The sequence below is a fragment of the Hemicordylus capensis genome, chromosome 11 (genome assembly GCF_027244095.1).
Source record: "Hemicordylus capensis ecotype Gifberg chromosome 11, rHemCap1.1.pri, whole genome shotgun sequence".
Classification (NCBI taxonomy): Eukaryota; Metazoa; Chordata; class Lepidosauria; order Squamata; family Cordylidae; genus Hemicordylus; species Hemicordylus capensis.
The window spans coordinates 3,033,022-3,059,225 of record NC_069667.1 but is presented as its reverse complement, the minus strand read 5'-3'; the positions used below and the strand labels follow the sequence as shown (position 1 = coordinate 3,059,225).

Here is a 26,204-nt window from a genome sequence, read left to right as displayed (position 1 = left end):
GAACACCCTCTGTAAGGGAGTGCTCCTAATCCCAGCTTGTTACAGTACCTGTATAAAAGACGCCTGTCCATAGAAGCAAGCAATCACTCAGCTTCCAAACTCACCACCATGCCCAAGACCAAAGAGCTGTCGAAGGATGTCAGGGACAAGGTTGTAGACCTGCACAAGGCTGGACTGGGCTACAAGACTATCGCCAAGCAGCTTGGTGAGAAGGTGACTACAGTTGGCACGATAACTCGCAAACGGAAGAAACACAAAATAACTGTCAATCTCCCTCGGTCTGGGGCTTCATGCAAGATCTCACCTCGTGGAGTTGCAATGATCATGAGAACGGTGACAAAGCAGCCCAGAACTACACGGGGGGAACTTGTCAATGATCTCAGGGCAGCTGGAACCATAGTCACCAAGAAAACAATTGGTAACACACTATGCCGTGAAGGACTGAAATCTTGCAGTGCCCACAAGGTCCCCCTGCTCAAGGCAGCACATGTACAGACCCGTCTGCAGTTTGCCAATGCACATCTGAATGATCCAGAGGAGAACTGGGTGAAAGTGTTGTGGTCAGATGAGACCAAAATCGAGCTCTTTGGCATCAACTCAACTCGCCGTGTGTGGAGGAGGAGGAATGAAGCCTATGAGCCCAAGAACACCATCCCCACCGTCAAACATGGAGGTGGACACATTATGCTTTGGGGGTGTTTTTCTGCTAAGGGGACAGGACACCTTCACCGCATCGAAGGGACGATGGACGGGACCATGTACCGTCAGATCTTGGGTGAGCACCTCCTTCCCTCAGCCAGGGCATTGAGAATGGGTCGTGGATGGGTATTCCAGCATGACAATGACCCAAAACACACAGCCAAGGCAACAAAGGAGTGGCTCAAGAAGAAGCACATGAACGTCCTGGAGTGGCCCAGCCAGTCTCCAGACCTTAATCCCATAGAAAATCTGTGGAGGGAGCTGAAGGTTCGGGTTGCCAAACATCAGCCTCGAAACCTTTCTGACTTGGAGAGGATCTGCAAAGAGGAGTGGGACAACATCCCTCCTGGGTTGTGTGCAAACCTGGTGGCCAACTACAAGAAACGTCTGACCTCTGTGATTGCCAACAAGGGTTTTGCCACCAAGTACTAAGACATCTTTTGTGAAGGGATCGAATACTTATTTCCCTCACTACAATGCAAATCCATCGCTGACTTTTGGGCACTGGGCTTTTGAGGGTTTGTTTGTTGTTATTCTGTCTCTCACAGCTACAATAAACCTACCATTCCAATTATAGCCTGGTCATTTCTGTGTCAGAGGGCAAACGGACAAAATCAGCAGGGGATCAAATACTTATTTCCCTCAGTGTAAGTACCAGGGTAGTTAAGGTGGGGATAGCTTCTATAGGAAGTTTACTTGAAATTCTGCTGTTTAGAAAATTGCTTCGAGTTTTATATTTACTTTTTTATTTTGCTAAGCAGGGTTTGCCTTGGTTTGCATTTGGATGGGTGACTAAATGCGAGTGCCTTCGGCTGTAAGGTATTCTTCTTAGGGGATGGCGCCATTGCTTGGTGGTAGGGCATCTGTTTGCATGCAGAAAGTCCCAGGTTCAATCCCTGGCAGCATCTCCAGGTAGGGCTGGGAGAGACTCCTGCCTGAAACTTTGGAGAAGCTGCTGCCAGTCAGTGTAGGCAATACTGAGCTAGACGGACCAAACAATGGCAGCTTCCAATGTTCTCTCATCAGGAGAAAAACAGCTGGGTGAATACAGCCCAACTAGATTCTTCTCCACTCTATTACTTTCCCTTCTGACCTGCAAGGTGTCTTCATCATTAGACATCTTCCAAGGACTTCATGAAACCAACATAAATTCATTTAAACAGATTCAAGCACCTCCAAGATATTTCAGTAAAATCAAAAATCTCAGTAATGGTGAATGTTACACAAGGCTGTATTGAGATGGAGCTACAGATATCTAGGCAGGTCTAAAAAAAAAATTATATCCACTACTATTATTCACCACAACGAAGGGATTGACAAGAAGGGTAGAGAAATGCCCTTCTGATAACGTCAACATATTTATTTCATTACCGATACCCTCCATTTGTACCAGCGTAGCACTGCACTCTGACCTTTCTCAACTCTCATTAATCAGATACAACTTTTAATTTAAAAAAATAATTTTGAAAATCGCTTGCACTGTTTGCAGAAGTGGTATTCTGACAGCATCTCTGATCTCTAGAACCCTGTGGTCTTCAGTTTAATAAACCAAATTCTGAAGAAGTAAACATCGCTTCTACATGCTTCTGAACTTCACACTTTAGGCAGGTATTTTCCTTTATTCAGTCAGGAGAGCAAAAATATTTTTTCCATCTTGCCAGCATCCTTTTCACCAAGGCCCCGCCACTTCAACTATTTTTGGACTACAACTTCCACCATCCACAAGGAGAGCTGGGCTGGTGGTAGCAAGCATGACTTGTCCCCTTAGCTAAGCAGGGTCCACCCTGGTTGCATATGAAAGGGAGACTTGCTGTGTCAGCACTGGAAGAGATTCCCCTCAGGGGATGGAGCCACTCTGGGAAGAGCAGAAGGTCCCAAGTTCCCTCCCTGGCAGCATCTTCAAGATAGGGCTGAGAGAGATTCCTGCCTGCAACCTGGGACAAGCCGCTGCCAGTCTGTGAAGACAATATTGAGCTAGATAGACCAATGGTCTGGCTCAGTATATGGCAGTTTCCTATGTTGAAATGGGGATTTGGGACTTTCTCAAGACCATTTGTATACAAGCTGTTGTGTGTATACTCGATATGCTGCATGGAGACAGTTGCTTTAGGGAACTATTTAAAGGGGTTGCTACATGGTGGGCATTGCACAAACACTGCCATTTAGTTCAGGAAAGAACTATCTGGTGAGAAGACTCTTAGAGGGAGTTCTCAGCTTTCACGTAGAAATTGCAGTTATGACTTGAAAGTTTCACACACTGAAGTTATTACTATTACTAAAATTTATATCACATTGACTGATCAACAGAGCTCTTACATAGGTGCATGGGAATCTGCCGAGTTGTTCATCAAGCTCTACTCTGTCTCCTCTGACTGGCAGCCGTTCTCCAGGGATTCAGACCAAAGTCTTTCTCAGCCCTATCTGGATATGCTGTCAGGGGTTAAACCTGGGATCTCCTGCATGCAAAGCAGATGCTCTTCCACAGAGATATGGCCCTATTCCCATGAGACAGAACTCTGGTCCATCTAGCTCAGCATTGTCTACACTGAATGGCAGCAACTCTCCAGGGTTTCAGGCTCAGGGGTCTTTCCTAGCCCTTTCTGGAGATGCAGGAATTGAACCTGGGACCTTCTGCATGCAAAGCAGAAGCTCTACCACTGAGCTATGGTCTTCCTTGCAGCAGCTTAAAGGTAAAGTGTGCTTTCAAGTCGATTTCAACTCCTGGCGCCCACAGAGCCCTGTGGTTTTCTTTGGTAGAATACAGGAGGAGTTTACCATTGCCTCCTCCCGCGCAGTGTGAGATTATGCCTTTCAGTATCTTCCTATATCGCTGCTGCCCAATATAGGTGTTTCCCATAGTCTGTGGAACATACCATTGAGGATTCGAACTGGCAACCTTCTGCTTGTTAGTCAAGCATTTCCTGCTGAGTGACTTAAGGTGCCTTGCAGCAGCTTTCAATAATATTAGTAAAATAAAAATAACTTCCAGTGGATCATGCCCAATGCAAGGACATAAGTCCTATTGATCTGAACTGAGAGACTGAAGTATGTGCCTACTGAAGTCAACGGGATTTAAGTTTGGCTGGGCAATACACAAAGTTATTAAAACCACAAGACCCTAAGATGCCATCTGTCACTCAGCAGCAAGCGACATCAGTGAACCACATGAACTGTTATAATCAATAATTGCTCCTTATAACATCAAGGAGATCCCCAAAGTACCCGCTATTTTGCACATTACATTTTTCATCTCACGCCGCAATTAACACGATCACTGAATATTCCAGTTCTCAGCCTCCAGAGCACATCAACAAGAGGACATTAACAACAGGGGCTAACCGTAGCACTGGACACCAAGTACAATTAATGTGTGGAAATAGCTGCAAAGGTGAACATTCATCACGGACTCCAAAAGGGAGAAATCTGGCACAAAGAAGCTGGCAAGTATGGAAAGAGATCAAAACATGTACCAACATATGCATGCCCTGTGTATTTTACACATATATAGACACACCTTGTAAAATGGTGATTCTTATGTTTAGCAGGGGGAGAGCAACTGGCCCTATCCAACCCCAGCACAGCATCCCTCCAGTGGCTGTGGCTGGTGTCTGCCTCATGTTTATTTTTAGACTGTGAGCCCTTTGGGGACTGGGGACCATCCTCTTACTTATGGATTTTTTATTTTTTCTATGTAAACCGTTTTGAGAACTTTAGTGGAAGATTGGCAGATAAATATTCGTAGTCGTAGCATCCCATATCTCTGCTCAGGATGGGGTGGAAGCTCAGTGGCAGAGCATCTACTTGCATGCTGAAGGTCCCAGGTTCACTCCCTGGCAGCATCTCCAGGTAGGGCTGGGAGTGACTCCTGCCTAAAACCTTGGAGAGCTGCTGCCACTCTATGCAGACGATTCTGAGCTGGATGGACCAAGGGTCTGACCCGGTATAAGGCAGCTTCCTATGTTCCTATAATCACCCTCTCCCATAGGTTAAAAAAGCTGTGTTTGAGACACAGACAGACAGTGCAGTTCTGCCCTCAGTGACAATCTGTTAAGTATCAACCTACTGAGTATGTCGCACATCAAAGGGTGGCAAAGAGACAGGAGGCAAGGGGGGGTTAGAAGGGCTGAAGGCAGCACCCCACACTTAGGGACTATCCTCCTGCAGTAGCCCAGGTTACATTTCCCTACAGTCGATGCTTGAGATGATGCGAGTAGGCAGGATGAATTCCTGCTTATCAAAAAGCCTTCTGCGAACCTCTAGTGAAAGGTCCTGACCTGGAAATGCCATCTATTTAATTAGTGATATAATTTTATATTCTATATCTAAGAAGAAAAGGTTCTAGCAGAACATGTTTTAGAGAGCTTTTAAAAACAAATGTCAAGAATGAATACTATCAACATCCTCTTTGAAAAGCTTCAAACTGTGTTTTAAAATTCCATCCGAGAACTGTGTGTACTTTTCTTTATACCCCCTGCTGATACAGTCGAGTTGTATCCCCATTTCTCAGACGGAAACTGAAAGTGAGGCTTTAATTATACACACACACACACACTCACTCACTCTTTTTCTTTTAAGGTTAGGAACAAATATACATCATTGGTTATTTATCCATTGCTACCCTGGCTGGTTGGGTGGTTGACAGACAGATATGAATGACTGAGGGTTTCTCTCATTGTGTGTGTCACTGTATGACTTTCTTATATATCACTTTGCTGACAGATCAACTGCTTATCCCCTCATTGTGAGGGCTGCCTATGAGGTAGTATTCTTAAAAATGAGAAGTCTCTTATTCCATGATTTGTAACCTTCCCTTCAAGAAAAAGCTAATGTGTTTGGGACTTTTTAGTTTAGAAAGCAGGACGGACATCATAATGGTGCATGGTGGGGAGAAGATGGAAAGAGACAGGTTTCTCTCCGAAGACCAAACTATGGTTCATCCAATGAAAACTGGCAGGAAAGTCAGGAGAGACAGAGGAAAGCACTACGTCATAAACCATGTAATTTATTTTTATGGGATGTAGCAATGGCAGCTCTAAAAGGAGGCTAATAAATTCACAATCACTGTTTTTTTTAGTCATGATAGCACGATTGAGCCTCCATGTTTAGAGGCCATATTGCTGGGCAAGGCAACATCTAGGGAGGGGAACTGCCTTCATCACCTGCTTGTGGGCTTCCCAGAGGCATCTGATTGGCCACTGTGGGGATCCTGAACATGGCAGACCTTTGGTCTCATCCAGCACGCCTCATGTGCTTATGGTACTCTATCACAAGCCATCCCAGGACAGCTAAGAACCCTGCAACTTTCTACCATAGATAGAAAGTGACCTGTATTTTCATCACCTTCTAGTCTCTCAGACCAGTGTTTCCCAAGCTTGGATCCCCAGGTGCTGGACTACAACTCCCATCATCCTTCAATCATTGTGGCTGGGAATGATGCAGGTTGTAGTCCAACGACACCTAGGGACCCAAGCTTGAGGACCCCTGGGCTACGGCAATTTGTTCAAATAATGGCCAAAACCAACAGGAGGGCTATACAGAGATGGAGAAACATGTTTTTGTCCCTCACTGGCCTAATGGCCAGAAGGATTCTTTAGATGCATCTTATAATTAAAGCACTATTTTTGCAACACACACACAGCTTTCCATCTAATGAGTTCTGTTCCATATTGTCAGGCATGATTGGACTGATTATGTGGGCTGTTTTTTATTCCCTTCTCACAGTTAAAACATTTGACGTTCCAGGTATATTAATAGTCGCAAGATTCAATACCATGGATTAACTAATTCTTAGCCATCCAAAGAGCTACCATTTTCTAGCAGCTGTAAGCTGTACAAAACAGGCCAGAAACTAGCAGGCAAAAAAAAAAGTGTGTAAAATGCAGCTCTTGCTGCTTCTTAGCCTTTGCAGGGTTACCAGGCCCCCCACTACATGACCACAGAAGCTGCAGTTGATAAAACTCCCCTTCTGTCCCATTTTTGAAGGTACAGCAGTTCTGTCAGACTCAGCAAGCTATGATCCCATGACTCCCTGACCCACAATCCCTACACCTCCCTCCTCTGCATGTTTAAAAAAAAAATCCCGGGCAAAACTGACAACTTCCTTTTCCCTCACAGAAGGTGGACTGCAAACTTTGAGAGATGTGTTCTCTAATCAGTTGAAATGTTCATGAATGTTCCGTGACCATCACGCCAGCTCAGTCAGCATCAGAGGCTTCATTACCACAAGAGCAATACAACACAGATTCTGGCTCAAAAGAGGCATACAGTTCTACATCTAACAAGCAAGTGAGGGATCAGGACCGTATCTTGCAAAGTGCGAAACACCCTAAAAGAGGGAGTGCTTCTGACCATGTGCAGATGTTTATTACTGGTCCTAACAGCAGCTGCTGCTTCACATCTAGAGCTCAGAAGGTAAGGTTCTCAGGTCAGACATTTTCCAGGTATGTGTCATACCCAGAAAACAAGCATCAGGTAAACATCATTTTAGAAAACAAGCATCAGGCAAGAGCATCTCACCAGACACACCCCAAGGTAACTGACTTCCCTTCAGACCTCAGATGAGCACACATGGGACTTACCTGCAGATTCCCATCCAAACCTGATCAAAGTTGCTTAGTTAGGAAGTGTGACTATTTCCTAACGCCTTCATGTCATTCTCTACACAGCCCAAAAAGCTTTTGGCTGAACAATGTCAGGTGCCATCAGATCCAAAAGCAACAATAAATGCTCAAATGCAAAAACGAACAAGATATCAGTGTATCTACTGCAGGCTTACAACCTGACCACTCACCTGAGCTCTGTTCAGGAAAGAAGACTGTATGGATACTAAACATGTGTAGATCAAGAGCGGGGAGCAGAGCTCCAGTATCACAGAATCTGGTCATCTGTACAGGGTTCGGCTCACCAACTGCAAGTAAGTATTGCAACCGGGCACCTTCCATTCTCCTTCCTAGCCTCAAAGAGTAAATGGTACTTTAAGGCTTGATGGGAGACCAACAGAAGGGCAGCCTTGTTCAGCACAGTGCAACATTCCTAAGGCCAGGCACTGGGAGGAACATAAGAACAGCCCTGCTGGATCAGGCCCACGGCCCATCTAGTCCAGCATCCTGTTTCTCACAGTGGCCTACCGGAAGCCACAGACAGGAGTTGAGGGCGTGCCCTCTCTCCTGCCATTAATCCCCTGCAACTGGTACTCAGAGGCACCCTGCCCTTGATGCTGGAGGTGGCCCACAGCCCTCTGACTAGTAGCCATTGATAGACCTCTCCTCCATGAAGTCATCCAAACCCCTCTTAAAGCCATCCAGGTTGTTGGCTGTCACCACATCCTGTGGCAGAGAGTTCCACAAGTGGATCACGCGTTGTGTGAAAAAGTACTTCCGTTTGTTGGTCCTAGACCTCCTGGCAATCAATTTCATGGAGTGACCCCTGGTTCTAGTGTTGTGTGAGAGGGAAAAGAATCTCTCTCTCTCCACTTTCTCCACGCCATGCATGATTTTATAGACCTCTATCATGTCTCCCCACAGACGTCTTTTTTCTAAACTAAAAAGCCCCAGGTGTTGTAGTCTTGCCTCATAAGAAACGTGCTCCAGGCCCCTGATCATCTTGGTTGCCCTCTTCTGTACCTTCTCCAGTTCAACAATGACCTTTTTAAGATGTGGTGACCAGAATTGTACGCAGTACTCCAAGTGTGGTCTGGGAGCAGTCCCTCAAGGCCAGTCTGCTGGTGTGTAGACATCCCTCAGTTGCTTATCGTTCACTTGGGTCTTGCTGGCTGGCACTCTTTGGGACACAGGAAGCTGTCTTATACAGTCAGACCCTTGGTCCATCTAGCTCAGTGTTGTCTACACAGACTGGCAGTGGCTTCTCCAAGGTTTCAGGCAGGAGTCTCTCTCAGCCCTCTCTTGGAGATGCCAGAGAAGGAACATGGAACCTTCTGCATGCAAGCAGGCAGATGCTCTTCCCAGAGCAGCCCCATCCCCTAAGGGGAATATCATGCCATGCTTACACATGCAGTCTCCCATTCAAATGCAAACTAGAGTGGACCCTGTTTAACAAAGGGGTCAGCTCATGCTTGCTACCACAAAAACAGCTCTCCTCCCATTGGGTAGGCAAAAGTGAGCCCCATGAGGACTACTGGCCCAGTGTTCTCTCTAATTATTGTTTTTTTTCATCTGTGTGTGGAATGAGTTTTGTTCTGGGTGGCAATATCAAGGCAGTGTGTGCGCACCTGCATTCAGAATGGAGCCTTACTGATTCAACTTGAGCAGGATCTAAAATTAACTGAGCTGACATCAAAAAAATTGTGAGCGCTTGCATATGCACATGCCTTAGAGCAGGGATTCTCAATGTTGGGTTCCCAGATGTTACTGGACTTCAGCTCCTGTAATTCCCAACCAAAGGCTACTGGGGCTGGGGATTATGGGAGCTGAAGTCCAATAACATCTGGGGACCCAACATTGAGAATCCCTACCTTAGAGGGAACACTGTACTGGTCCTCAGCCCTATCTACCACAGCTTTTGGCTTCTCTCCCCCCCCCCCCCCCCGAAGATTCACTACAAAATACAGTGTCTCCAAATACAGCTGAAGCAAAGAGCTTGACTATTCCCCTCAAAAGAATCTCCTGCGTGCCCAATTATTGAACTGCTTGAAAGAGATTCCGGTTCTCTGAAAGAGTTTTTGGGTTTGGATTGAAAAGCATTGTGTTTGAGTCTGTTGAAAAGCATTGTGTCCGAGGAAGACGCACCGAGTGATGTGAATATTCTATCTGAAGTCTCATTCACACGTAATCCAAGAAAAACACCAGCTCAGAGAAAAATGGCTGTAGGCTACCCTACAGGGATTCCTACCAAGAGGGAATTTGACCAGGGCAGAGGCCAAGAAATCCAGCTCATGAAATGAGGCAGCAAAGACCCCCTTCTTGATGTTTAAAACTCAACACTATTTCAGCTAAAGTACTAAAAACGAAACCCTTTTTTAAAAGCTTCCGTAGCACTTCTGAAGACATTTTAAAAGGCTTTGGAAGCTTCAGATTTCAAGTCTCACAACTTACTTATAAAAAATGCAAGCTCTAGAAAGGAGGGGAGGAGCGACTTCTAAAGGTCTTATACTATTTCTCTGGGCTCTTCAACTGCCAGGGGATACTGATGTGACTAATTTAAAAAAAATTAATGCCAATAAATAAGCTTCTCACAAGGTCCCAACCTTATTTCACATCACAGACTTGTCATTCTCTTGTCAACTGCACCAGACATAAAATTCTGCCAAGATTTTCATGGACCGGACAGTTGGCAGGAACACACTCAAATTTTCCAAACAGACAGGGCACTTTTCATCCAAAAGAGTGGGGGTGGGAGAGGAGACACAGGTTTGGGGAAATTATTGTTCTCCGTTTTTAAGATGCATTTTATTCTCAAGACAGTAAATGTACCTCGAACTTCACAGACAGTCCATAGCGCTCTCCTCCCTTTATCATTTTGCCAGTCTGAAATTTATTGCAAGGAGTGATCGTGTGTGTGAAACCCTAAAGTTCTCAATTTTTAAGGCAGCAGCCAGGTTGGTCTCTGGACCATCTCGGAGAGACCATATTACTCCTGTGTTGAAGGAATTGCACTGGCTACCGATACGTTTCCGGGCAAAATACAAGGTGCTGGTCATCCTCTCTAATAAAATGCTTGGTGTCCGTCCGTGGACGGACACCAAGCGTGCGTTCGTGCCTGGCCTGTTCTGGGCATGCCCAGAACAGGGCAAGGGAGGCACGAACGGCAGGACCCGGCGGCCATGTTGGGGCCAGGAGAAGGAGAAGTGGCCGCCGCCTACGCCAGGAGGAGAGTGCGGGAGAGGCGGCGGCGCAGCCATGGCCACAGCCAGAGGTGGCGGTGGCCGCGACGGGGCAACTGGCGGCAGGAGTGCGGGTGAGGCGGCGGCGGGGCCAGAAGCGGCTGCCGCAAATAAAGGAGAGAGGCGCCGGGGGAAGAGGCGCCGGGGAAGCTGGCCGAGGTGGCGGTGGAGCCGCCGCCAAGGCCTGGCGCCGCCAGTAAAGCCGGGCGGGGGGGGAAACCTTGGGGCCCGATCCCACCATTCCCGTCCCCCCGCCAAATTACTAAGGGCCAAATTGGCCCTGAAAAATGCCGCCGCCGAACCGCCCTCCCAGCTGCCCGATCCCACCATTTGTACAGGAAAAAGGAGCTCGCTAGCAGAGCTACTCTTTCTGCAAAGGCTCTTCTCAAACTGGCGCTTTGAGCGGAAAGGGCGCCCTTTCCGCTCAAAGCGCCAGTTTGAGAAGAGCCTTTGCAGAAAGAGGAGCTCTGCTGGCGAGCTCCTCTTTCCTGTACAAATGGTGGGATCGGGCAGCTGGGAGGTTCGGCGGCGGGGGGCGAAAGCATTACTAGCGCCCGTTTTTCAACGGGCTAAAATTCACTTGTTACTTATAAAGCCCTAAACAGCTTAGACCCTGGGTTCTTAAGAGAACGTCTTCTTCACCAAGAGCCCCATCACCCATTGAGACCTTCTAGAGAGGTTCGTCTGCGGTTGCCACCGGCTCATCTGGTGGTTATTCGGGGACAGGCCTTCTCCGTTGCAGCCCCTGGACTTTGGAATGCGCTCCCTGTTGAAATAAGAGCCTCCCCATCTCTGGCAACTTTTTAAAAGGCACTGAAAACACATTTATTCACCCAGGCTTTTAATTAGATTTATAGTTTTAAATAATATTAATACTGGGTTTAAAATACTTTTAATCTTTTAAATGATTTTAATTGTAAACCACCCAAACACACAAGTTTTGGGAGGTATAGAAATATCTGAAATAAAATAAAAGTAGAGGAGATTCCTCTTCAACATATTAATTGAGCCACTGATGAAGACCAGGAGAGGCTGAAATATGTTTGGCCAAACGTTTATTACTGGCTCACAGCTGTGACTTTGACTGAAATGTCCTCTCTGTGTCTCCTGTCAAACTCCAGGTCTCCTGTTGACATTGCATACTGGATATTATAACATCAAAACCAAACTTTTGCAAAGTTGAAAAGAGTATTTTATTGCTTGTTGACATTTTCAGGGAGTTTTGATTAAATATCATTGCTCATTTATCATACAATTTCATCCTCATTTGAAGTACTCTGCTTAATGTACTGGGCCGGACTTCTGTTGTGCTTGGTTTTATGCTCCCCAAATGACCCATAACTGTGACACCATAGGAACCTAGGAAGCTGCCATATACTGGGTCAGACCATAGGTCCATCTAGCTCAGTACTGTCTTCACAGACTGGCAGCAGCTTCTCCAAGGTTGCAGGCAGGAATCTCTCTCAGCCCTATCTTGGAGATGCTGCCAAGAAGGGAACTTGGAACCTTCTGCTCTTCCCAGAGTGGCTCCATCGCCTGAAGGGAATATCTTGCAGTGCTCACATTTCTAGTCTCCCAATCATATGCAACCAGAGCAGACCCTGCTTAACTAAGGGGACAAGTCATGCTTGCTGCTGCCACAAGGCCAGCTCTTCTCTCCCTGCAGCATTATTTCCACGCAGAACCAGCTTTGTTTCAGAACCTATCATAAGCCAAGATGGGCAGAAAGGTGCATTCTGGGGGTGCCAGGAATGCATTAACACACACTGCAATACATCTGCTACTTCGAGGGTCTCAGACTGGGGTCCCTAGATGTTGTTGGACTACAACTCTCACCATCCCAAGAGTCAATGGCCAAAGGACACGGTAGCTGGGGATGTTGGAAGTTGTAGTCCAACAACATGAGGACCCAGGTTTGAGAACCCCTGGGGTACCACATCCCCAAGGGTTGCCCAGTTTGCCATTTAAGGATCAGAAGAAAGCTCCAGCAGCAATTCATGCACTCCCATGACAAAATGAAGCACTATTTAATTGTGTAAAGTGAGCACGGTGGCCCAGAGCGAGTGGTGATATAGTGCACATAGAGTGCCAACCACCCCCATGGGTTTCTAACCCATGGGGTACTTGGTTCTGTTGTTTCTGAGGTGTTCTGAGTGTGGATTCTATGACAGCAAATGAGATTTTCAATGAGACACCATGAACCCACTCACTCTCATTTGCTATCATAGAATCCTCACTCAGAACACCTCAGAAACAACAGAACCAAGTACCCTAGTGGGCACCCTATGTGCACTACATCACCATCGCTCTGGGCCACCCCAGCACCCCCCAAGTGCACTTATGGGGCTGCTGAAAGCTCCATTATAGCTTATGAGGAAAAACCTTAAAGACGTGTAAACTTCAACAATTCACCAAAAATCAGCCCTCTGCCCAAATCCTTTGAAAAAAATTCAGGTAGCTTCCTTGCCCCTACCTGGCACTACCACCAACCCCACACTGCTATAGGCCACCCCTTTGCCCCCGACGTGAAGCTATACATTTGCTGACACCTCCATGCTTCTTTATGGAGAAAAACCTTAAAGACGCGTAAACTTCAAAAATCACTTAAAAATCAGCCCTTTGCCCAATTCCTTTCAAATAATTCTGATAGCTTCCTTGCCCACCCTAGGAACTACCACCCACCACAATCCACTCTACGACACCCCTTTCCCCCCGACGTGAAGCTATACATTTGCTGCAATCCTAATTATTCTCTATGAGGAATTCAAAAATACTTTAACAATTCACCAATAATCAGAGGAGTGTCCAATTGCCTTGGGGGTTTTTCGGTGGTAGGCACCCCTGTCTGTCTACCACCCACCCCACTTTTGTGCCCCTAGGTGCTCCACAATAGGGGATATGGACTGGTTCGGGTCCCATTATACTCTATGAGAAAAATAATTAAAAATATTTCAGATATTCATTAAAAATCGTAGGACTGTCCTATTGCTTCAGGGTTTGGGTGGTTGTTGGCACCCATGGGTGCTCCACAATATGGTATAATGGCCTGGTTCAAGTCCCATTATATCCTATGAGAAAAAAATAAAAATAAATTTCAAAATTCATAAAAAATCGTACGAGTGTCCGATTGCTTTGGGGTTTGGGTGACAGGTACCCCTGGGTGCCAGCTACCATCCTACCAATTTTTGGGTGTCCAAACCGGTCCGAATCGAAGCACCCCCTGGTTTGGTTCAAATTCGAACCTGCAGCTTGAACCTGATGGCTGGTTCAGTTCGAATCCGAACCTCCGAACCACCCTGGTTCAGATTCAAACCGGTTCGCACATCCCTAGTACAGAGCAGTTAACAAGTGTGTCACCCACAACACAGGCAAAAGGCTGACAAACTAGAAGCATAGTTGTAATATTTTTAATACTGGGTTTTAAACGTTTTTAATTATTTTAATTGTTAATTGATTTAATGTTTCAAATGTTTTTAATTAATTTAATTGTAAACCACCCAGAGATGCAGGTTTTGGGAGGTCTAGAAATATATGAAATGAAATGAAATGAAATAAATAAAAACATTCTCATGGTAGTTACAAAGCCTAAGGAGGCCTTCACTGGACACAAGAGGGTATCACTGTTGGCACCAGGGAGGAGAGCTGGTCTTGGGGCAGCATTCATTAATTGTCTTCTCTGCTAAGCAGGGTCTGTCTTGGTTTGCATTTGGATGGGAGACTCCATGCGAGCACTGAGAGTTATTCCCCTGAGGGGATGAGGCCATGTCAACCAATGGTCTGAATCAGTATAAGGCTGCTGTCTATGTTCCTATGTGCATGGGAAGCTTGATGTGCAAGTAGGCATTGATTGCACCAGGTACCTGGGCCCTAAGCCACAGAGGGCTTTAAAGATAGGCACCTAGCCAGCACTTCCTCTAATCTTTTGCGTCTCTGTGTGGAATGAGTTTTGTTCTGGGCAGCAGTATCAAGACACTGTGTGCACACGGGCATTCAGAATAGGGCCTTCCTGATTCGGCCTGAGCGAGATCTAAAATGAACTGAGCCGACATCCAAAAATTTGTGAGCACGCGCAAGTGCGCACGCCTGAGGGGGAACAGTACACCTAGCTGAATGCATCCACATTCCCGACCATTTCATGTTAACCACCCTAACTTGGTGGTTATTTTATCATCTGAGCTGCCATCACAATTTAATTTCAAAATATTAATATGGTGGTGAATACTAACTCTAGTTGAGGGATTCTTCAGCTTACATGCTGACTAAAGACATGAGGAAACAGTCTGCAGAAACACAGCAGTCCAGAAGCCAGCGTGTTCTCAGTTTATCCCGCAGAAGACACACACTTCTTATACTGAACACATACCATTATTCCTCTGAGTTACTAGCACAAATGAATGCTGAGCTACCACCTAATCCATAGTGCTCTATTCGGCTGCAGAAGCCTATTGATGAGAAAGCCCCATTCTAGATCTCACTCCTGGGCACAAAAAGGAAAGTACAGTAGAAATGCTAAACAATATCTGCTTCGCCTGTCAGGTTCTCTGCAGAGATGGCAGTGCTAGCAGGTGTGAAATTGATGCTAACACAATATCTGCAAAAGCTTTGCCTAAATTGCAGATATCTTATGCAAGATCCATTTCTGACACCTTGGAATGTGAAACAATCCATTTCTTCAAGATTGTTATGTTTGCTCCACGCTCTCAAAGGATAGTCTGTCTTATTAATTAGCTGTACTGCACTGAAACCTTAGGCAGGGGTTTCCATAAGCGTGTTCCAGAGAACTCTGAGAACAGCTTCCTGAAGGTTCCTCAGGCTTCTTCAAAAGACAGCTTCCAGTTCACTTGGGGGATGGTGGTACAGAGCAGAGGATGCCCCCAAATCCTGGCCACCAAACTGATTGTGGAAAGGGTTCTTTCAAAGCAGAACATTTGAAAGCCGTGAGGAATCAGAGGAAGAGGCAGCTTGGGATCGAGGGCATCAGGACAACCTTTCCAAAGAGAAGACAGGCTGTTCTAGCAATCACCGCTTCCAAGATGCAATAGACAGGTGCTGCTGGAGACAAAGGAGACAGGTGGAAATTCTGTCGCTTCCCCCCCAAAAGTTCCACCTTCCAAGGAAAAGGGCAGAAACAGAAATGCAGCAGACAACCACAAGGAACCCTTCTGGAGCACAGTTCACACATGAGGTAGAGGACTATGTGGCGTTCACAGCGCCACTGGCAAGTGTGAACCGCACATGTGGATTGTACCTCCATACAGGGTGTGTAAGATGTGGCTGCTGCCATTTGGACTTCCCACAGCAGCTTGAACAAGCCATGCTACAACCACGGGGATAACGGCAGCCATGCAAGCTTCCTCAGGGTTCATATGAACATCATGCAAACAAAAGCAAGCCCTGGCTGTGGATTCAGCACCTTTGCATATCTGAATCTACCCCTAGTCTGAACAGTATTGGTTTTAACCTCAAACTAGCTGCAAAAAAATGTGTTCCTTACACTAAAATGCTCAGAGGGATGTAATGCATCCAAAATCAATCGTCTCCCAAAACTATCGCCCACCTCCCTTCTATAGGGTCATCTTTTTCAGTTTTCTTCTGTATAAAAGCCAAGACTTCTTGAAATAAAAAAAGGTAGGAGAGTGAATCAAAAACTACCCTGACAAGCATATCTCAGACTTCAGATCAATATACAGTAACCTGAATTTACATACTATTCCAAATGTGCTGTGGCTAAAATAAACTGAGAATTTTGTAAAAGATACCACCCAAAAAAAAAAAAAAAAAAATCCAAGATCCAATGCTGAAATTTCCTACAGCAGAGTTTTTATAAAGCAATTCTCATCAACCTGTTGGGGGTACGCTTTTAGGAATATTTTGGTGCATAAAATATGACCTTAGCTATGATGTATCCCATGAGAAAACCCCAATAAGAAGTTTTACATCCAGACATACATTATTCTTCTTTTTTGAGAAAAAAGGAAGGAGGACAACTATATAAAATAGGTGTACTGAGATCTCCTGCAGGAACCTGGCCACCTGCCTCTGGACACAAACACCCACCAGGAATCTCTACTCTGAAGCTGCAACATCTAGTACAAGCATCCAAAAGAACCCTGCACAGGTGAAAGGCTTGCCGGAGGTGGGGGTAGGGGGAGGCAAAAATGAAGAGGCTCTCTTAAACAGCACTTCTCATTCAGCAGGTAATTGCTTTCACGGAGAGGAGACTTACGAAATACACACAAGGCACAAACAAGGATCCAGATGTGCAACATATGATTCTGCTCCAGATCAAGCCGGGGTCTTCACCAAGCCAAGGTCTGGAGGGAACTCATACATTGGCCAGCTCCTGGGAAAAGGGGCCAGGACTTTGAACATTTCTAAGTAGGACCACAACAGAGCTGGATATAGCATTGTAAGAGAGATGTGGCTCCAGCAGCTGCCTGAAGGAGATATGATGATCTGAAATCCAGCACAACAGCTCCAGCTGTAAGAGAAGCTCAAAAAATACTCTGAGATCAGACTACACAACTTCACACCCCACAACTGCTGTTGGACTACAAAGGGGCTGCAGAGGTACAGTCTGAACTGGGACTCTCATGGGTCACACTCTTAGCCACCAACAGCTCTCCAGCTCAATTAAGCAAGATCTTACTGGTGCACCAATGAGCTGTTTGGTGTTCCGTCTTCGAGCATGTTTGAAAACAAACCCCTCATCAGCTTACCTGCAGACTCACTCAGAGCGAATGTGCAGCAAGGACTTAAGAAGAGGCAGACTGACAAAGGCCAGGCCATTGACCACAGCTGTGCAAGACCTGTTCCGTGCAAAATCTGCATTTTGTACCCATTCAAACTGGAGGTGGTCAAACTGGAGAGCCAAAAGGAACTCTCCAAACTGGGTGACCAAGTGGCAAATGCGGTTCAGTGTTGGCAAGTGCAAAGTGATGCACATTGGAATGAAAAACCCCAACTTCAAGTATATGCTGATGGGATCTGAGCTGTCGGTGACTGACCAGGACAGGGATCTTGGGGTCATGGTGGACAGCTCGTTGAAAGCGTCGACTCAATGTGCAGCCGCTGTGAAGAAGGCCAATTCCATGCTAGGGGTCATTAGGAAGGGGATTGAAAACAATCACACTAGAACCAGGGGCCACCCCATGAAATTTATTGCCAGGAAATTTAGCCCCAACAAATGGAAGTACTTTTTCACGCAACACATCAACAACTTGCGGAATTCTCTACCACAAGATGTGGTGACAGCCAACAACCTGGATGGCTTTAACAGGGGTTTGGATAACCATCAAGGAGAGGTCTATCATCGGCTACTAGTCGGAGGGCTACAGGCCACCTCCAGCCTCAAAGGCAGGATGCCTCTGAGTACCAGTTGCAGGGGAGTAACAGCAGGAGAGAGGGCAGGCCTTCACCTCTTGCCTGTGTCTTCCAGTGGCATCTGGTGGGCCACTGTGTGAAACAGGATGCTGGATTGATCAAGCAGGGCCTTGGGGTGGGCCCTGGGCCTGATCCAGCAGGGCTGTTCTTATGTTCTTAATACCATTTCTGAATGCTCCAGCAGCCCTGATTAAGCTCAAAAGGGAAACAGCTGTAGGTTTACCAAGGTGCAAAAGAAGTCAATATCTGCTCTCCTCACTAAGATGCCATGTCTGAAAAGGCTCTCTTCAGTAAGACTTTTGTCCAGTTGCCAGGCATAGAAATAACTTGCAAGAGTTGCCCTTAAGTCTTTCAAACACTGAATGGGAAGAAATCCAAAAAGAAAGACTTTATAATGTTCAGCACACAGAATAGGACAAGGGTTTTTTTAATATCTTAGATGCCAACTGCTCCCACTAAAGCAGCTATTCCCAAATCCTTTAACAAGCAGCTCACCCCAAGTAAACAAGAGCTGATCGCCACCTTTTGAAAATCTGACAGCATTGTGGATGCTAAACCCTTTTTTAAAAAAAATCTGGCACTACATGTACGCTTATCTTCCAGATGAAAATAAGTACCATATGGGACTGAACTATTTCTCAACTATTTCTTTGGTCATATTGTGTAAAACCATGAATGGGCTGCAAATTGCAATTACTAATCAGCACCAGCATTCTGATTGCTTCGCACACTCTAATTTCAGGGCTTTAAACTGCTTCCACCCACTCACCTGAAGTGCAAACCCAAACTCCCACATTAAATGCATTGGTACTAAGAAGGACCTCAGCAAATATCACGGAGTGTTTGGTTCTTCCCATTTTTCTAGCGAGTTATATAAATTTTGCCCAAGGCAAGGACAGTTTTTGGATCACAGGTGTCCAGTCAATCTTTCAGGAGGAAAGAGTAGTTAAGGGGAGACATGATAGAGGTCTACAAAATTGTGCATGATGTGGAAAGGGGGGGGGACTTTTTCTCCCTCTCTCACAACACTAGAACCAGGGGTCATCCCATGAGCCAGGAAGTTTAGGACCAACAAAAGAAATTAATTTTTCCACACAGAGTACAATTAGTCTGTGGAATTTTCTGCCACGGGATGTGATGAACACTAGCTTGGATGGCTTTAAAGGGGGCTTAGACCTGCCCTCCCTGAATTTGACTATCAATGGCTAGTAGTCTTGATGGCTATAGGCTACCTCCATGTTCAAGGCAGGGTGTCTCTGAATATCAACTACAGGGGAGCAACAGCGGGGGGGGGGCATGCCTTCATCTCGTGGTTGTGTGGCTTCCCAGGGCATCTGGTGGGCCATTGTGGAGAACAGGGTGCTGGATGAGATTGGCCCTTGGGCCTGATCCAGCAGGGCTGTTCTTATGAAAAAGGCACTATTAGGCAAGCAGCACTGATCAAACTCCACAAATAAGGCCTTCTGGAAAGAACAAAGTTGATCCCTCTTCCTCTGGAGAATTATGAGGATGTGAAAACATTAAGTTCTCACTACTATCTCCTTTCCAGGTGTCATGTAGGCAATTTCCGCAAAGGTACTAGAAACCTTACCTATACGCAGCGTGCACAAATCCATATGAGGATGAAAAAGCCTCATTCAGAATTTGATTAAAGGATTTGATGGTTTCATCTGCATATTTTCATTCCAGGCTTTTTTTAATCCACGAAACATTTATAACTGATCTGTTTTGTGCAGTTGAAGCAAAATATGGATCAGAATCTTCACCAGCCTATAGGCAGTATTTGTGGCTAAAAAGTGTTCCAAGTTGCAGCATGCAAGGGTACAAGGAGATAAAACTTCTTGAAAGGGGAGAACGAAAGGCATGGAGTGGGCAGACCTCTTCTTTCCTATCCTGGCCTCATTTTGGCTCCAGCGAAGACACTTGTCTGTCTTTATTTTCAGCCTGACAAATGAAAAGGTATTACACAACTGTCTTGGCCAATGAAAAAGAGTGCAGCTATTCTTTCAGTTAGAGCTTTGGGGATAATTGTTCACTGAAACGGCCACGGCAAGCAGAGAGCCCTAAATATACATAGCTTCATATGGCCTGCTGCCACTTCCCAAGCAAACAATCCAGACACGGATCAGTGAGATTTATTATCACAGTGAATTCTTAGGCACATTTTTGTACATGTCTTGAACAGCTGCCTTATCTTGAGATCTCTCCACCCATCCCTCACCTTTGCCCACCCACATATTGGATGATGCTTCTGTTCCCAAAATAAGGAGATGGGATTTGAGCTGTATGATTCAGTTTCAACCAGGAGACATTTAAAAACATGCATGTTGACTTTATTTCCACCCCAGAAATGAAACAAAGCACTGGTGCATTGCAGATTTATCAAACATGACAAATCCACTCGTCAAATCCGACTCGCGTGCTTACGTAATTGTTTACTATTTAACCAGTCTGCTCTTTTGTCAAATATTTGTTTTAAAAAGCAGCTTACTGATTATTGCTGCCTCCTGCAATGACCCCATAGCTATTCTTATAGTAATGATATTATATATAGATGATTGTTATTATAGTAATATATTATTACATGTTAATACAGTAATATATATTAAGTTCTAGTCTTGTATTACAAGCCAGTTGGAAACAAAATCAGTAGCTTTTCTGCCTTTACACTGAGATCCACTCCCCTTCATATTTTTAATGTATAGATATAAATTTTTCACACAGCCTATATTCACAGCAACTCTGAGGCAGGACATTCGAGAGTACCTTTAGAACCTCTGCTAATGATAACAACAGAAGAACAGCCCTGCTGGATCTAGTCCAGCATCCTGTTTCCCACCGTGGCCCACCAGATGCCTCTGGGGAGCCCACAGGCAAGAGGTATGTGCATGCCCGACCTCCTGCTGTTGCTCCCCTGCAACTGGGATTCAGAGGCATCGTGCCTCTGAGGCTGGAGGAAGTCTGTAGCCATGGATAGACCTGTCCTCCATGACTTTGTCTAAGCCCCTTTTAAAGCCATCCAAGCTGGTGGCAGAGAGTTCCATAAGTTAGTCTCTCTTGCCCTCACCTCTTTGCCTGCCCTGCCACTGGCTCAGTTGCTCAGATATCAATCAAAGTGGGCCTTTACAGCTCGTGGTGTCAATTTCACTGGCTGACACTGACCTCTCAGAGGGGCCAGGAAACAAAAGGGGTTTTCAGAACCTCAGAACAGGAACTCCAAGGTAGGCAACTCACAAGGAGCTTTTATTAAACAGAGCAGTTACTGACCACAGTTGACTGGTGAAGACTTGGATGAACAGTTTCTGAACTTTGTGATGAAAAATAGACAAACTGCACGGGGCAGAAGATAGGCGACTTTATATCATCTTTCATTACCCATCTATTAGTCCAGGGGTAGGCAACATTTGGGACTCCAGCTGTTGCTGAACTACAACTCCCAATATCCCCAGCCACAATGAGCTGTGGCTGAGGATGATGGGAGCTGTAGTTCAACAGCAGCTAGAATGTCAAGGGTTGCCCACCCCTGTATTAAGTCCTACGCCAGACTCACAAGTGTTGGGCATCAATACCATCGCAGGGGATGAATGCTCATAGAGAATTTTGGCAGTCTATTCCCCTAGGCATGTAAAACACATAAAAGCCTTGTTGCTCTTACACGTTACTGTGTATTATCACCCCCTTTTTTATCCCTACCCTCAAACCATTAGGATAAAAATGTTGTCACATGGGAACATACGAAGCTGCCTTATACCAAGTCATAGGAACAAAGGAAGCTGCCATATACGGAGTCAGACCATTGGTGCATCTAGCTCAGAATTGCCTTCACAGACTGGCAGCGGCTTCTCCAAGTTTGCAGGCAGGAGTCTCTCCCAGTCCTATCTTGGAGATGCTGCCAGGGAGGGACCTTGGAACCTTCTGCATGCAAGCAGGAAGATGCTCTTTCCAATGCGGCCCCATCCCCTAAGCAGAATAATCTGGAATAATCACACATGCAGTCTCCCATTCAGAAGCAAACCAGAACAGAACCTGCTTAACAAAGGAGGCAATTAATGCTTGCTACCACCTAATGGTGCAGCAGAGAAATAACTTGCCTAGCAAGCAAAAGGTTTTCAGTTCAAATCTCCGCTGGTATGTTTCCCACACTGTATCGGGCAGCAGCAATATAGGAAGATGCTGAAAGGCATCATCTCATACTGTGTGGAGAAGGCAATAGTCAACTCCTCCTTTATTCTACCAAAGAAAAACCACAGGGCTCTGTGGGCGCCACGAGTCAATACCGACTCAACAGCACAACTTTACTTTTGCAACAAGACCAGCTCTCTGCACAAAAATGTGCAGTCATTTTTGCACAGAGGAAAGGGTGAGGGTTAGAGTAACAGTGAACAAATCATACAGCATAGCATAGTGGTTAGAGTGTTGGACTAGGGCCGGGAAGACCTGAATTCCAATCCCCATTGAACCATGAAACTCACTGGGTGACTCTGGGCCAGTCATGTATCTAACCTACCCCACAGGGGTGTTGTGAGGATAAACATAACCATATACTCTGAGCTCCTTGGAGAAAAAGCAGGCTATAAATGTAAAAAAATAAAATAATAATACTTTCTCCATAGAGCAATCTTTGGAAAATCATCCTGTCAATTTCCATTCCTCTGACAAAATCAATACAATTGTATAATTGTATAACTGGCCCACTCAACCCCCAGCACAGTACTTCCAGTGACTGTTGCTGGTGTCTATCTTACGTTTCATTTTAGAATGTGAGCCCTTTGGGGACAAGGATCCATCTCATTTGTTTATTATTTCTCTGTGTAAACCATCCTGAGCTATTTTTGGAAGGGCAGTATAGAAATCAAAATAATTAATAAATAAATAAATAAATAAATAAATAAATAAATAAATAAATAATCAACTCCAATAGGGGCCACAGAAATCACCATCAGCCAATTACAAAAAGCAGCTTTACTGGGAACAGTCTATATTCTGCAACGATATCTATAACAATTGACAATAAAATTCAGCCATCCCAGGTCCTTGGGAAGGACTCGATGTCTGGATAAAACAAACCAGTCAATAACACCTGTCTGACTGTGTAAACAAGAAATAATAATAATAATAATAATAATAATAATAATAATAATAAATAGTTTTTGTGGGGGGTTTTAAATAATGCTTTAAAGCTTTTAGAACACCATTGCAAATGTGGCTGCTGCAGGCCTGAAGGTCAGGACAATACCTTGACAAAAATCACAATGTGCATTCCTCCCCCAAAATGGTACTGACTAACCCAGATGACTCGTGGACTATATATTCACCATCACACAAACTTGCCATCTACCCCAAACCAAATGGAGAGAGCCCCTTTAGAACTGTGATCTTCTCCTTGCCCTCTTCCCTTAGCTTACCCCGCTAGAAAAAATAAATAAAACCAATGATGTTCATGGTAAGGTGCAACGTGCACACCTACAATTCATTTTCTAGCAGTCAGGTTTTGCACCCCCTCTCGGCAGGATGGTTACTGCGTTGCCACGCTGCTGCTCACGTGGTATCAGCTGGCACCTAAACCAATCTGAACGCTAGTTGTTGGTAGCTGGAGATGGATATGATCGGTGTTCCCTGTAACAGGTAATCCCAGATGTTGCTGCCACTGCAGCCGAGGATGCTGGGAGCTGTACTCAACATCTGGGACTGGCGGTTACAAGGAATGCTGGATAGGACTGTAGAGAAAAGCAAGCTACAGAGAAGGAGCAGCAGAAAAAGCTACACATACAAACTGGAAAAAGGGTAGGAACTAATTCCCTGGCCAAGAGAGGGAAGAAGAACCTCCTCAGCCCACATCCAAGTATTCCAGTTGCAATCTTTGTGCTCAATACCAACACACAATTCCTTCAGTCGGTGTGGACATACAGAATTACCTTCAGCAGGAAATAAACTTCCAGGTTAAATATAAGAGGAATGCAGATCAACCCTTTCCTGCAATCACAAGTCCCATCAGCACTGGTCTAATATATTATAATCACATCAACTGTAATTAGCACAACTAATAAATTCAGGCTTATTCCCCACCCCATCCCCAGAAACCAACACTCCTGGAAGATGCTACACAGCATAAGCCAAATTTGCTTTTCTTGTGCAGCACAAAGAGGACAAGCAGTGGAGATATTAAGTTGACAAACTAAAAGTAAAAAATAAAAATGCACATAACTGTACTAGCCCAATTTCCAAACGCTCTCTAGACAGATGGTTAATTATATTCATAGCTGCATTTTTCACTTGGGTAGAGTTTCAGACAGACAGTTTTGTCAAGTAGCCAGTTTAACCTAGGAGAAAGCGAGTTAACTTTTGGGGTCTTTTTTGCCATTTCTCCCTTCCCCTTGCCCTCCCACACACACACACACACACACAAATCCCATCCAAGTTCTTTCCAGCATGCGAAGCCCGTCTTCTATAAATAAGCAATTCTTGGGTGTTCTCAGATGTTGCTGGACTGCAGTTCCCATCACTGTCATCAGTCCCAACGGCCAATGATGGGAGTTGTGGTCCGGCTTACTCTGCGGGCCCCCTCTTGAGAACCTTCTTGTTAGCTAGTGCGTAAGAAGCTAAAGGACAACCAACAAGAATCCGTCGCGGCCTCCCTTCCCCTCCCATAATCGGGGCCATTTATCGGCGACTACCCACAGCAAAAACCCTGATCAATATCAGAGCGCCAAGAAAAACAAAACCGGAATTCCACTCCCTGCTCGCCAGTTTAATAAAGACACGACATTCCTCAGTAGGAGCCCCTAGTCAATTATTAAAAGCTTAAAGCACCTGCCCGAAAACGACTGGCCAAATATTTGTCTACAAACACCAGCCGAGAAGCACATTTTCCTTCGCGGAGGGGGGGTGGGGGTGCTTCTCTTCCCACGGTCTTGCTGCCTCCGAGTTCCAAGGGGCGAGGGTAGAGACAGAGGCGGCGGGGGGGGGGGGGTGTTCCAGAAGGCTGGGGCCTAATTCCCTTTCCAAAGCCGGGGATTCCAGCCACAGACCGACACACCGCGGAGCACATTGGGAAGCGCCACGCACTTTTCCGCCAGGCAGCGTTGCAATCCCAGCCCGGCTCGCTCTCCCCTCCCCGGGGACCATACATTAAAATCGCTGCTAATTAATGATGGTAACCTCTGGCCCCGGCATTCCACGGAACGCCGCCAGCAGCAGCAGCAGCAAGCATGCAGGGGCGGGCAGGCGGGCGAGAGTCCCCTCCCCGTTTTATTTCTTTCGTCGGCCTCCTTCACAAAGCGCGGAGCTTCTTTTCTTTTACGCTTTGGCGAGCTCTGCGGGAGGGAGGGAGGGAGGGAGCCCTCTCAACTTCGCCCCCCCCACCTCCCTCCCCGCTTCACCTCGTGCCCAGCGCCGGGGCTTGGAGACATTTTGGCGGCCACCCCTTTGCGCGCCCCTCCGGGAGAGCCCGCCAGCCGCTCTCCGCAAGGGAGACCCGGGCAATGCCCAGCTCACGCCCAGCCCCAGCCGCCCTCTCTGCCTACCGGCCGAGAGGGCCGAGAAGAGAGAAGCGCCGGGCTGGGGCTGCGGCGGCTGCTGCTTCGCGCCGGGATTGCAGCAGCGCTCGGGCTGCCTGCATTGGCCGCCGGCCCGCAGCGCCGCCGCCGTCGCCGCTAACGAGGAGCGCTTCTCCTCCTCCTCCTCCTCGCCCGCCCGGCACAAAGGGGGGCCCGCGCCGCCGCCGCCGAAGACCTTACCTTGGCGCCGAGAGGCCTGCCCGGGGAGCCGGGGCGGGAGCGCGGCTGCGGCACTCAGGGCTCCCGCTGCTGCTGCTGCTCCTGCTGCTCCATGAGCCCGCCGGCCGGGCTGCAGCGCGTGCAGGTGGACGCGCCTGCCTCCGCCTCTTCAGGGAGGGCAGAGGAGGAGGAGGAGGATGCAGGAGTCGCCGCCGCAGCTCTGGCAGGAGGAGACTCGCCGCCGCAGCCGTGCCAGCCGGCGCCCGCAAGCTTTGGCCCCGCGCAGCGCTCGTCGGCGGCCGGGCAGGAGCAGGGGGCGCGCCGCCTTCTTCGCCTTCTCCCTCCTCCTCCTCCTCCGCGGCTGCTGCTTCTTCCTCGCCGCCGCCGCCTCCCCCACCCGGGGTGCTTGTGCCCATTCAGAAGGTGCCTATTGCGCGGCTGTCGCTGCTGCTGCTGCCATTGTCGCCTGGCGGGCTGCTACTGCGGCGGCGGCGGGCTCCGCTTCTCTCCCCGGCGACGGCGCTCCCGCTGCAGCCGCTGCTGCTTCCTCCTCCCTGCAAGCGCCACAC

At 46.8% G+C, this 26,204-nt stretch overlaps 1 protein-coding gene across 5 annotated transcripts in view; it reads right to left on the bottom strand.

The window, feature by feature from the left end:
• Window positions 1–25,793, bottom strand: part of NEXMIF (neurite extension and migration factor) — a 287,314-nt gene extending 261,521 nt beyond the window's left edge. For 4 of the 5 annotated variants that reach the window (XM_053273242.1, XM_053273241.1, XM_053273240.1 and 1 more), the window contains exon 1: window positions 25,657–25,793. The gene's annotated coding sequence lies outside the window, so the exon portion shown is untranslated. The remainder of the gene's footprint in view (window positions 1–25,656) is intronic. The other variant, XM_053273244.1, reaches the window with a different exon arrangement.
• Between the last annotated feature and the right edge of the window lie 411 nt (window positions 25,794–26,204).